At 39.6% G+C, this 12,328-nt stretch overlaps 1 protein-coding gene and 1 pseudogene across 23 annotated transcripts in view; one reads left to right on the plus strand and one right to left on the minus strand.

The window, feature by feature from the left end:
• PARD3 (par-3 family cell polarity regulator) overlaps positions 1-12,328 on the plus strand; it is a 727,131-nt gene that overhangs the window by 208,115 nt on the left and 506,688 nt on the right. The window lies entirely within an intron of this gene.
• LOC137204685 (deoxyuridine 5'-triphosphate nucleotidohydrolase, mitochondrial-like) lies at positions 9,231-9,720 on the minus strand (annotated as a pseudogene).

Raw genomic sequence — 12,328 nt, forward strand, 5'->3', positions numbered from 1 at the left:
TTGCTTAACAATACTGAGTGGGCTGGAGAGCCAGTTTCCTGAACTTAATCCTGGCTCATCAAGTTAATAGTTCTGTGCACTTAGACAAGTTACTTGGCTTTTCTGGACCTCAGTTGACCTGTCTCTAAATTGGGGATAAGAGATGTACCTACCTCGTAACCTTGTTGTAAGAAATGAATGAATTACAGTGAGCATTTGAGAAGTGTTGGTGGTTTTTATTCCACCAATAAATGAAAACTTATCATGTTAATGGCTTGCAATTATAGACAGAGATAATAAAATGTGTTTATCCATTCTCACAGGACATGAGCATCCCAAATATCTACTCAACCTATATGCATGTAATAGAAAAGCCACTCGAGAGAGTGAAACAATGGAGAATCTGTACTTTGCACAATCACATACCCTAAAATAGCGTGTGAGGTTTTGTTAATTACGTAACTCAATAATGTTATGAGGGACCCAGCTCTTTCTTTTCTGTCATCCTCAACGTCTAGGCTGGTTCTTCCCAGAATCGCAGAAGCACTGTAGTGGCTCCATCCCGCACATTCCAGCAACGTGAGTTCAAAATCCATCCCCAAAGCCCTAGGAAGACTTGATCTGCTGACCTGTGTGCTAGAATTGAGTTCTTTGTTCTTCCCTAAGCAAATCCTGAAAATGAAATCAAATGACAAGAAGTCACATAGCCAATCAGAAACAAATAGATACTGAAAAAATCGGGGTTCGGTTAGTGACGAAGGAGTTTGGCAAGGATATTGAGTAACTAACGTTGTAGCATTTATTAATTATTATTATTTTTGCGGTACGCGGGCCTCTCACTGCTGTGGCCTCTCCCGTTGCGGAGCACAGGCTCCGGACGCGCAGGCTCAGCGGCCACGGCTCACGGGACCAGCCGCTCCGCGGCATGTGGGATCTTTCCGGACCGGGGCACGAACCCGTGTCGCCTGCATCGGCAGGCAGACTCTCAACCACTGCGCCACCAGGGAAGCCCCTGTAGCATTTATTTTTATATTTTAAATAGATAAATAACATTTATTTATGTATGAATATAAAGGCTAACATTTGGGTGTATGCAGCCTACCTACCAGAGGATGAATTAATTGTTATATATATAATTTCTCCTTATAAACTATTAACATCATTTCATGGATAAAGAAGGTCAATAGTCCAAGATGACGGATCCTCCAAGGTGAACATCAGCTGACAGATACATGGTCCTCTGAAGTTTAAGCTCTTTCCATTATAAAATGCAATTTCTTATTCCTTTTGGGCATCAGGATCTTACATGATGCTCTTAATCTTACCTTATTGTAATGCTGATTTACCTTATTTTTGGAGACAGGTATGACTTTTATGTATATACAGATTCCGTATATAAGACACAGTGTTCGATATTCTCATATTAGCACAATTTTTCCTAATGAATTGACTGTTTTATTAAACAGAAATTGGATGTAGAATTTGTGAAATGCCTCATAATATCTTAGAGTAATATGTGAGTGCTTCTGTTGAGCCCTGTGGCTCCAGCAACTCATTCTAAAGCACGTGTTTTAAACTCTAATTTTCAAGACGTTAAAAACCCCCAAAGAGTCATTGTTGTCTATCCTTAACATATTACAGTATTAAGTTTATAATCTGGGTAACTAAAAGAATGGTGATACAAAATATGCTTGTATCTAGAAGGTTGAATGATTGCAGTGTCATGGTTAGTATAGAGTAGAATTACCTGGTGTTCACGGAACTAGAAAGATGCATTAGTTTAAGTTCAACAGTGATTCATTTGGTTGAAATTGTTTACGTTCTGCTTGGTTTCGCAAAATGGTTTTAACAGTTATAGAAATGATAGACTTAAAAAAAAAACTTAAATGATAATCCTCCCTTAAAATTTCTGATAAGAAACTTGGAAGATGGAAAACCGAAATGGACCTATAGAGTAAGCAAGTGGTCCTGGTTGCCTGTCCTCGGAGCAGAGATGCAGTGAGCTCCACCAATGGTCCTAAGTGCGCTTCACCGATTACTAGGCTGTCTGATGGGAGGATGACATTTCAGCATGGCCTCCACCCTGTACCTGGTTTTAATGAATATGATTTTGGATAAGGATAAGTAGAAATTGAAACTGAGAAATCTGATGACACTGGTGCAAAATTAGAGGAAAAATGCAAAGCAGTTGGTAAACTTTTAGCAAGATAAGATTCCCGTCATTTCACCTTTGTAATTGCCATGGTGAATGAAGATTAAGGCTGGAATAATTCAACGCCTGCAACACAAAATGTTTGGGGTGGTGGTAAAGGGGATATCTCGTTCTCATTCCTCCTCCCACCTCACTGCCCCCAAGATTGGAGACAGAGTGTAATTTGCATCAGAAATTTGGAGTAATGAAGAATATTTCCTGGTCCCTGCCCCTTTCTCAGGATTGGAACCTCAGCTGTTGCTCTCTTAATGTTGAATAGCAGTGCCACCTATTTTTACCACAAGAATTGTTTTTTTTTTTTCCTTTAAAACTTTACCCCAAATAGTGGTTTGACAGAGTCCTAACTTGAGTACATGCCCAGAGGGAAAGGATAGAGACTAATTTGACCTCAAATTCTGTTGTTTTGCATGAAAAGGCTGAGTTTGTTGCAAATGCCTCAACACATCCAAAGAGGGCTGACACTTTGTTCCCCTTGCTATCCTTTGGAACTCATGAAAACGTGATTAAAATTTAATACCATTGTCTCAAAAGAAAAAGGAGTAGAAAGAATTTGGGCATGCCTGCTTTCTGCCGTTCCCTAACCACTCCCCCACCCCCAAATCAGATTGCAGGGTTCTGGCCCCATTCTTGAAAGGCTTTGTCTCCCTGGAAGTTTTAAAATAAAGTTCTTGCATCTGTTGACACTGACTTTCAAACATAGGAATTGTTTTTTAATACTAGAGCCATGTATCAAAAAAAATTTTTTATCCCTTATCTTTGACCAGATATCTGGCGTGTTCTGGAAAATTTTTGGTACACTCCTTAGAGAGTTGCTTATTAATTGTTTTGCAGCTTACAAAAGCACTTGGCTGTGTTGAGACTGACAGTATAATTTACACACATACACTGACAAACATTTATATTTGACAGAATAAATTGTACAGTCAAATGTTCATTGACTTTGTTATTTTAAAGCATTTTCTAATTGAGGTATATCTCTGGTTAATGCTACTATGCTATACTGTCTAGTAAAGTAAATTTACTGTATCTTGTGATGTTACATACTTAAGTATACCCTGGTATACCTAGGACAGGGCTGTTTTGTACCCATAAATAGCAAAATATTGTCCTCACTGATTCATGGATTAAAAAGATAAATGTTAAAAAATGCATTAGAAGGGGGAAACCAAAGAAATGAATGTATTTCCATTTAGTAGATCCTTTTGGTTTTCTGTGACATTGTACTAGGCTTGTGTCCTTTCTTCATTATCAAGTCCTATGCATGTAACAACCCCTTAAACTCTTTAAGCATTAGAATTAGAATTAACATATATAAAAGTATTTGCTTTTCGTAAGTATCTGTGGTATCATTAACTTTTTCTGCATTGCCTAGATTTGAACAACAGTTGTTCTGGGTTTGAGAAATATTACTGCTATATGCCAATACCCCAGTATAGAAGCAGATGAAAAAAATATTCAGGATATAGTAAAGTCAGCCTTCTAAAGGTTTGTAAAAAATCTCCCCAAATTCTGTTTTGGACTCTGATTCTTCTTCACGAATCATGGTTAGTTATGGTTTCTCATGTTTAAGTCTTAGAAATTAAGCAATTTCTTTTTGCCTGGGAAGCCAAACGTTTACCGCTATTTTGAATTACTCAGTAGGACATACTTGATTTCATCATGCACGTAATTAAGGCACATGACCTATGTCAGCTTCTAATTCAAATTTTAAAATCCTTTACTTTGTAAAAGATACTTTGTTAAATAAGAAAACTCTCTTCACGGACTCATTTTAAATGCCTGTTTCTATACAACATGAAGGATCTCTGTTCAGCTCCCAGGATCATCTTAAATACACCCATTGTGTTCTTCCTCAGTTTGACAAGCGGTAGAAGCCTCTCGAGTGCGTTTTTGTTGTTATAATCCCTTCTGTTCTCATCCAGTAAGTAAGGTCAGGTTATATTGCTGTCCTGGGAGTCGTCCTTTTCACCAGTTATGGCGTGTCTTTCTGTTTGGTGAGTAAGTCTGTTTGTTAAGCTGTGGAATAATGATTTACAGGGGAAATTGTGACATTGAGGAGTGGGCATTCACTTTAAGGAATCTTGACTTGCTGGGCTGTTAGAAAGGTAGCAATCTTGTTTTCTCTTTCATTGGTATGTGTCTATTCTGACTGGTAACTATTGCAACTCAGGTACAATTTACAACTCAGTGTTTCACTGTTCTTTTAGAAAGTGTTGTGAAAGCTCCAGACGCTTACAGTTTAAAATAAAATTGGGCTTAAAAAACATCTCTGGCTAATTCTGTAGAGTTTAGGACACTTGGCTAAAAATGCGTGGGTACTTAGCAGTTACAGATAAGAGGGCAAGACCCCTAAGCCGTGGGTTATAGAAAATCATAACGAGTTTGTACCAATTAGCCTACAAGCCTTTTTATCTTAGATCATTTGAAAATACTGCTTTGTCAATAAGATCAGTTCAATCAGATTGAGCTCTGGTAAGCGGTGCACAATTAGCTGAAGTAAAAAGTAAAAGGCAGAGTGTGGCACCAGTACTAAGAGGACATGTGGACCAAGGACGGAAGAAGGACAAGAGGGAGTGCGTTGGCATAGGGTCTCCAGGAAACGTAAGACTTTGAAAAAAAAGAAAAGTCTTTTAATCCTTTACGAGTTGTTTATCTCAGGGAGAAGGAATAGAAAATGTGTGGGTTTGGAAGCAGCATTTAATTGATCAGTGGTTCCGTGTAACTGGAATAGAAGCTAAGTGTGTATACTTGGGGTGAGCGGACATCGTGGAAGGGAAGCTGTCTTTGCAGTAGGTAGCTTTACACACTTGCAGGTTTCATATTATAGAGTCAAGGGACCGTCCGAAAGAAGGTAGGACTCATTTCTAAGTTACTTAGAACCTGACACTTTGAGGAAATGAGTTCGTAGGCACGATAAATATTTTATCGGTTGTTCTAAAGATCAAGGCAATGATGATAGTTTACAATGTGATTCTTGCCTATAATTCCATATGGCTGATAAAATGAAGCAGAATTTCTGTTAAGAACTATAGCTACCAAAAACTTTGGAACAGCACGCACTCAAATTGGTTTTGGAATAAGCAAGTCATAAATGTGCCTCTGATGTGGCCGTGATAGATCATTTGGGCTGTAGCAATGAGGGATATAATGACTCACTTTTGAGCCATACTTTTGAGCAAAGAGATGTGCAACCCATGTGTCAGTAAGTAAGTAGGAGCTGAGAAATGTGTCCCTACAGGGAGGTGTGTTTGGAAGGTCTTACTTTGTCCAAATCTGTTATATACGGTCAGTAATACCACAGTTGTCTGCATCTTTCTTTGATTGAGAAATAGTCTTGGCAAAATAATAATGATGATGATAATAATAATTATATCATGCCTTTTGTATTTTCTAGGTATTCTGGTTGGTAATTATTTTCTATGCATGTACTATATTCTACATGATGTGTTGGGTGCCAAGGATATAAAATTGAATAAAGCACAATTCCTACTTTTCAAGTAGCTGAGTAATTCTCATCTATTTTCTTCCCCAAACTACTCAGAGATAAAAATCACATTCTAGTGATAACAGTGACCTACTGTTTGATGATTAATATTCCTCTGTCCCGGGTGAGCCAATGGGTCCATTGAGCATTGCTGTGCTACTGGCTGAGAAGGTTAAACTCACTATTATACCTTCCTTTATCACCCGTGCCTGCTGGTGGGATGGGGTCAGGTACATGTATATGTTCAGAAAGTTTTTGTATAAAATACAATCTATGAACCAGAAATATCCTTGTCTAGATATTTTCGGGTGGGACACAGAAAAGTGAAGGGCTGTGGGTTAGTAGAAGGGAAAGAGTGTGTTGGGGAGGCTTAGTTATCGCCCTTGAAGTCCATGATTGGAACAGGTATGGACAGAAAAAGCCCAAACATTTTAACTTTGTTCATCTAAATGGTCTTAAGCCAAGGGATTGAAGAGTGGTAGCACAGTTACATATGTTAAACCTTCATTGCACATAGGACGTGAGGCTGTATTCAGTTGAGTTTCTTGATGTTCCACATAACAATAACCAAGTGAAGTTAGTGTAAGAAGAATGTAGTTGGGATGGTACCAGAGGGGTTCTTCATAACCTCAACCAGCACAAGAACAGGAACAGGGTCGAAAACGGCATTAGGAACACCAAAAGTCCCGCTTCTCAAGACGTGAATTCTTGCTTGCTTCTGGAATTCTGCTTTATTCTTCCTCCCCTAGAGCAGCTTTCTTTGCCCCTCTGTTTCCATGTTATAATTTGTCTGTCTCACATCCCTAAATGTGCCTTACGATAGTCCCAGCCTCTTTCAGTCTTTCAGTCCCACTTGCAAGTTCCTTGGGGAGATAGTGCAGTTGGTCCAGTTTGGATCAAAAGTCCAACTCTGATCTCATCAGTGTGGCTGGAAGGGGAGGGCGCAGGTGCAGTGATGGTGGCAGTGGCCGTGGGGTTGACGTAGAACCACTCAGAACACCTGTGTTTACCAGGCGCCCACCCCTTTGGATGGGTGGTAGGAAGGTAGGTGTGCGGGTGAGTGGAGGTGTTTCTCAGAAAATGGGGGATGGCACTGAATTTGGGCATAGTGGCCTTATACGATACATATGATTACAAAAAAGCTAAAACATCTTGAGGATATTAGAAAAAAATAAGGATAGTAGAATAATAATGCAAGATAAGCGTTCAGGCATGTATATGGTACAAGGCTTTCTAATAGTTAAAGCAAAACTTGAAGTATTCATTATTCTTTGATCCTATAACTTTGTTTTGTTCCTCAGTTATATTTTGACTTAGTTTTTTCCTAGGAGATCCTTTTCCCATACACGCAATATACAAGATTTTGTCTTCTAATTGAATTTTAAAAATATAAGTAAAACTTCCCAACATTTTCTTCAAGTAGAATAGTGGCAGCATCATTCTATTTGAATGGATTGGGACCACAGTCCATGTCTTGAAAGCTAACATTTGAATTACTCTTCTTAAAAGACTGCATCTATTTATCCATTTTCAACCAGTTAATAGGTCCTCAAATATTTTACTCAATGCCTTCGAAATATCTTACTATTAGTTTTCTAGATTGTTCCCCATGAGTTAATGATTTTGGCTGTTTTTCTCATTGTGAAAGGTGAAAGAGTCGGTGTAGTCTTGATAAAAATATATCAGTTCCTACTGTTAAAAGTTTTTTGTCCCAGTCTTAAAGCTCAATACTTAAAAAATGGCCCCAGTTCTGTGGGATTCTGATTCCTTATGAAAGGCTGTTGAGTTGTCATTGATTAACTTGGCATATTAAGTTTCTTTCAGTTTATATTAAAATTCTTTTTTTAACTATGGGGATTACTCTGCTTAGAAAGTAGTCTTTAAACGATGAAGCATTTATGTTCTTCTTTTTAGATGACTTAAGAAGAAAGCTTGACTTTAAGTCATGTGCCAGACATTCTGACTTTTCCTATTGTTTAAAAAAGGCCAGCATTAAAAAGTTAGTACAAAGAAAGAACCTAAGCTACCTCTCTTCAGAATTTTTCACATTCTTAGTTCACTGAAAGCATTTGTCCACACCTCATCACTAACATGGAGTGTAAGTTAATGACGCACGAAGTTTAAAACCTCATATTCAGTTAGAAGACCTATTAGTTTTGAAAGCAGTAGATAATAATTGGCATTTACTGAATTTTAGGTAGGATCTACGTGTTGTATGTTTGGTTTAGAGTGCGTATAGCATTTTGTGTTATGCTGTGAAACTTGATGTTTCACGTCAAGTTGTAACCTAAAGTCTCTTCCTGATTTTAATGTGGAATATTTCCTCCCTTTAATTGCTAACATGTTTTTCAAATATTTACGCATGGTTTTTAAAGTGCTAATTGGCACTAGAATAGCTGATGGATGGTAAACTGTTGGAATCAACATTAACTTAAAGCACATCATAGTAAATTTTTGTATCCTGGCCTGCTGGCATTTGTGCATTAAATGCATCCTAGCCTAGCAGTAAAATACATAAAACGGCAGTTTCAGATTTTATCTTTCCAGAGCCTCAGATGCCAGCCACTGGGTATGCTTCGGCAGAATTTGATGGAGTCTTTTGTAGAATTGTAAATGTTCCAGTGAGGGTCTTATTTTTTTGAACAGAACAGTGCCTGTTTACGTGTTACAACTCATTTGGTTCAGTGGGGGGTTTAAAAAAAAATCACCTTCCTTCTAAAACCCAAATACGTGATTAACGTAATCTTTCACGTCTCACTCTTGCTTTTTGTTTCATGCTTGTATTTCTTCCCAAATTTTCTCCCATTGTCATTAGCGTGTTCCATAAAAACACGCGTCCCGGCAGATCGAATGTGTTCCGCTGAGCCAGGCATCCTGCCCCTTCATCTGCTCATCTTCCCTTACCTCTCTGTAGTTTCCCTGAGAATTTGCTACTTATCCAGTACACCGTTTTTGCAATTATTCTATCGTTCAGAGACATTTAGACAAAGGCCTTTTCTCCTCGGAATGCAGAACCTGGCCGGGAACTCCAGTCCCCACACCGTTTTCCTGTGTGGCCCCTGGGGATCCGCTCTGGGGACTCGGGTTCAGGGGACCGGAGAGGAGGCCTGGGGTTCCCTTGTCAACCGCGTCTGTGCGGATTCTGACCCAGGAACCCTGTCTGGCGACCACTGTGGCTTGTGGTGAGTTACCTCGCAGCTCTGAACCTGGCTGCTGAGAAGGACAGGAGGGTTGTTGAGTGGTTATTTGCTGCCATTCTCCGAAGTCTTCGCTAGCACGTGGTGAAGTCTGATGACAGTACCTCCCAAGTGTCACTGTCTTGTTGGATTATGTCGCATCGTTTATGGAGCGTCAAGTGTGTGAAGCGCTGCTTTATGTAAGGGTGTGGTCATTTCAGTCAGCACTGACGTAACATTGCAGTAGGTTTTCCTGTTATATTCTAATAATGGTTATTTTGACACCTTAAAGGCTTTCTCAGTCCATTTACTGAAGTTCCCTTAAAGCTTTACGTCAGTCGTATGCAAGAGTTAAAATGTCTTTTCTTGGCATAAAGTTTTAATTATTTTCAGTGGAACCAAAACCTCCTGAACCCCTTTCAGCATCATCTAAAACTTGAACTTCTTCTATTTCTGGGTAAAAAATCCATTCACAAATGAGCTGTGCAATTCCATCACCCTTTTTGACTTCGGACTTTGCCAAAATTAAACAGTAGAACACCAACACTTCCTCTGTAATCTTCAGCTATGACACCAGCCCCTACATCTATGAAGTATTTTGCAGCCAAACCAGAATGTGGAGCTAGTCTCCCATAGCACCCAGAAGGAAGAGCTATCTGAATGTCGGTTTTCACAAAGGCTTTCTCCATAGGTGGTAGTATGGAATCATAGGTGCTGTACAGGTCATAGCCCACGGCACGTGCATACCCCTTGGTCCAGGTGGTGGGGTGCTCCGAGAGCCGGACAAGGTGGAGCTGCATGCTGCCCTCCCCCGCAGGCCGGGCCCACTTGCTGGGGGAGATGACTTGTGCCTCTTGAGAGAAGGGCATGGCAGGGCAGAACGTGAGCCCAAGAGGGAGCGGGGGGACAAGAGAGAGAGAGCAGGGTGAGACCAGCACACTAAACTTGTTTTTTTGGAAGAAAATCCTAATTATCTCTAAATATGGAATGATTGTAAAATATGTAAGCCCCAAGTTGGGACACTTGTTTTTCTTAAGTTTTTTTTATATATATATATATATATATATATATATATATATATAAAGGGAAAGATTCAGTTTCTCTCTGGTTCAATACGTAAAGATGGAGAGCATTCAGCCATGATGTTCATGTCGCGTGGTGGCGTGAAGGGACCATATCTTCCTGGATGTGCATCTGTGCATCCAGCCATAGCACTTACAGGTGCTCCAGCTTTTTCTTAAGGAATCAACAAGTGAATCATGACTCATTTCACACAACTTGTGGGATTTCCTTTTAACTAAGTTGGCTTAGACGTGAGAAAGTCCAGCAAAGTTCTCGCCTTATTATTAGGTCATTGGCAATGCTGATTGAAAACGGGGTGACTCTTACTGACGGGAGTGGACCTCTGTCTGGCGGATGGTACCCCTCCTCGAGCTGTCTGGACATGGTCATCCAGAAGAAGCAGAAGTGTGTGCTGGCTCAGATGTCTGCGCTGTCCAGTCTCTGATGCTAGGACCTTCTCACAGGGAGGTCAGAGAACCACAGCAGCTTCCCACATGGAGGAGATGACTGGAAGAGCATGACCCATCCAAAGATAGATACACAATGAAGTTCACTTTTTGAGATAAAATTTGTAACTCTAGTGTTTCAATGAAATCTATTCCTGTTTGAGGATCGTGGGATATCTTTTAAAATAACAAAACCCTTCTAAGTCCAACTCTAGCCAGTGTGTAAATTCAGTGCATTTTAGGAGATACTATAAATGTTCTGTTGCTAAAATGGCGGCCAATGTAATGAAAAAGCAGAGCTGCATCAATGGGAAGCAGGGATGGGCTGGATTCCGAGAACCAACTTCGACAACAGCAACAAAACTTACACGTACTGGTCTTACTTTATATTGTGGATTCAAAACAGAAGAGATTCTGCCTCTACAAAGTGAAGGCAGGGGGCTGTGTTTTATTTCTTGTCGACTTTACGAGGTGCGTCATAAAATCTTAAGACCTTCAGAAGAGAAAATTACTGAAAGTTACCTCTGTTGTCTTATTTAAATAAGGCTTTGTGGTCAAATGTTCCAGGTCAGAGGGAACCATCAGAGTTCTGTTGAGACAAATCCATAGCGTATCCCAACAGGGCTTCTAGTTCAGAGTTTCTTATGTGGGAATTAGGACTATTGCCAGCAGTTTCCAAGATACTGGATTTTAAAAGATGTCACAATTAACGTGTGGAAAAAACATATTGGCTTGAAGTTTCTATTGTTGGAAGATACCGGCTAAAACATTAAAAAGTGGAACTTTTGAGATGAGAGCCATCTGATGGTTGCAGTTCAGTTTTCCAGCTCCTGCCCATCCTCTTTATCGATGCTTGGGTAGTTTGGTTGGTTGGACTCAGCGGATGGAAGGTCCAATAATGGATATTCCTGGATCATTCTGTTCCCAATAATTGAGACCTGACTATTTCAGATGACCTAACTTCTGAGAGTGATGAACTGGATATAGGACTTGGGATGTGATAGAGACCAAAGAAAAACTTAGGAGGCAATCCTGTTCAAAGTATTTACAAAAATAAAGCCAATCAAAGGTGCCTCTTCTATGACTCTTTTAGTTCTTGGTCTTCGAACCAAAGAGAAGAATGACACTTCCTGTTTGGAAGGCTGGAGTGTTGAGGAGGAGTTTTCATAAACCACTATGTTTAAGGTTAAATTTTAATGCTATTTGGGTAGTGAATTTCATGCTGTTTTAAACATTGGAGAAACTTCTGTAGGAAATGAGATTTAAAAATGAAAGGAAGAGAGGAAGAGATTGTTTTGACTTACAGAAAACTGTTTTCAGGGTTAATCGATGTTACTGCTTTTAAATAGGTTTTTAAAGAACAGGCTGGCTAACTGGTAGAACCTAAAACATCAAATGGGGAGACTTTGTGCTTGATCACTAGAGACTGAGCTGTCCCAGGATGCCGACCCTGTTGTGTAACTCGTCACCATCGCATTAGCTTTTAGAGCCCACAGAAGCACAACCACATTTATCGAGTCTTGGGAAAGTTTTTGTTTAATGTAGGCTAACTTTTCAGTAAATAGAAATGATGATCAAAGTTTGCTGGTTAATTAGCCATTTTAAGCATAGTCATTGCCTGAAATATGTTTTTCCTTTCCACACAGTGTATTTTTTCTCTCACCATTAAACAATATTCTAATTTGAGTTGCCACTTGAGCAATAGGTGTCAGGTTATGCAGTGAGAATAAGACAGCTCTCTGTAGTAATCCATCCGATTGCAAACTCACCCGAGTGCTTCGCGTCCCCTCCCTAATCTTGATGAGCATTTCTAGGTAATATTAAGAGCTAAACATGTGAGTTCCTTACAGAGCTTAAAAGCTATGTGTCTCAGTATAATAAATCTCTAGGTGAATTCTTGGCGGTGATGCATACGTTTCATGTGTGCCGTGATTATCTCCAGTCATAATTATTTAATACACACGGTATG

Source organism: Pseudorca crassidens, chromosome 1, assembly GCF_039906515.1.
Source record: "Pseudorca crassidens isolate mPseCra1 chromosome 1, mPseCra1.hap1, whole genome shotgun sequence".
In the NCBI taxonomy this organism is placed as follows: Eukaryota; Metazoa; Chordata; class Mammalia; order Artiodactyla; family Delphinidae; genus Pseudorca; species Pseudorca crassidens.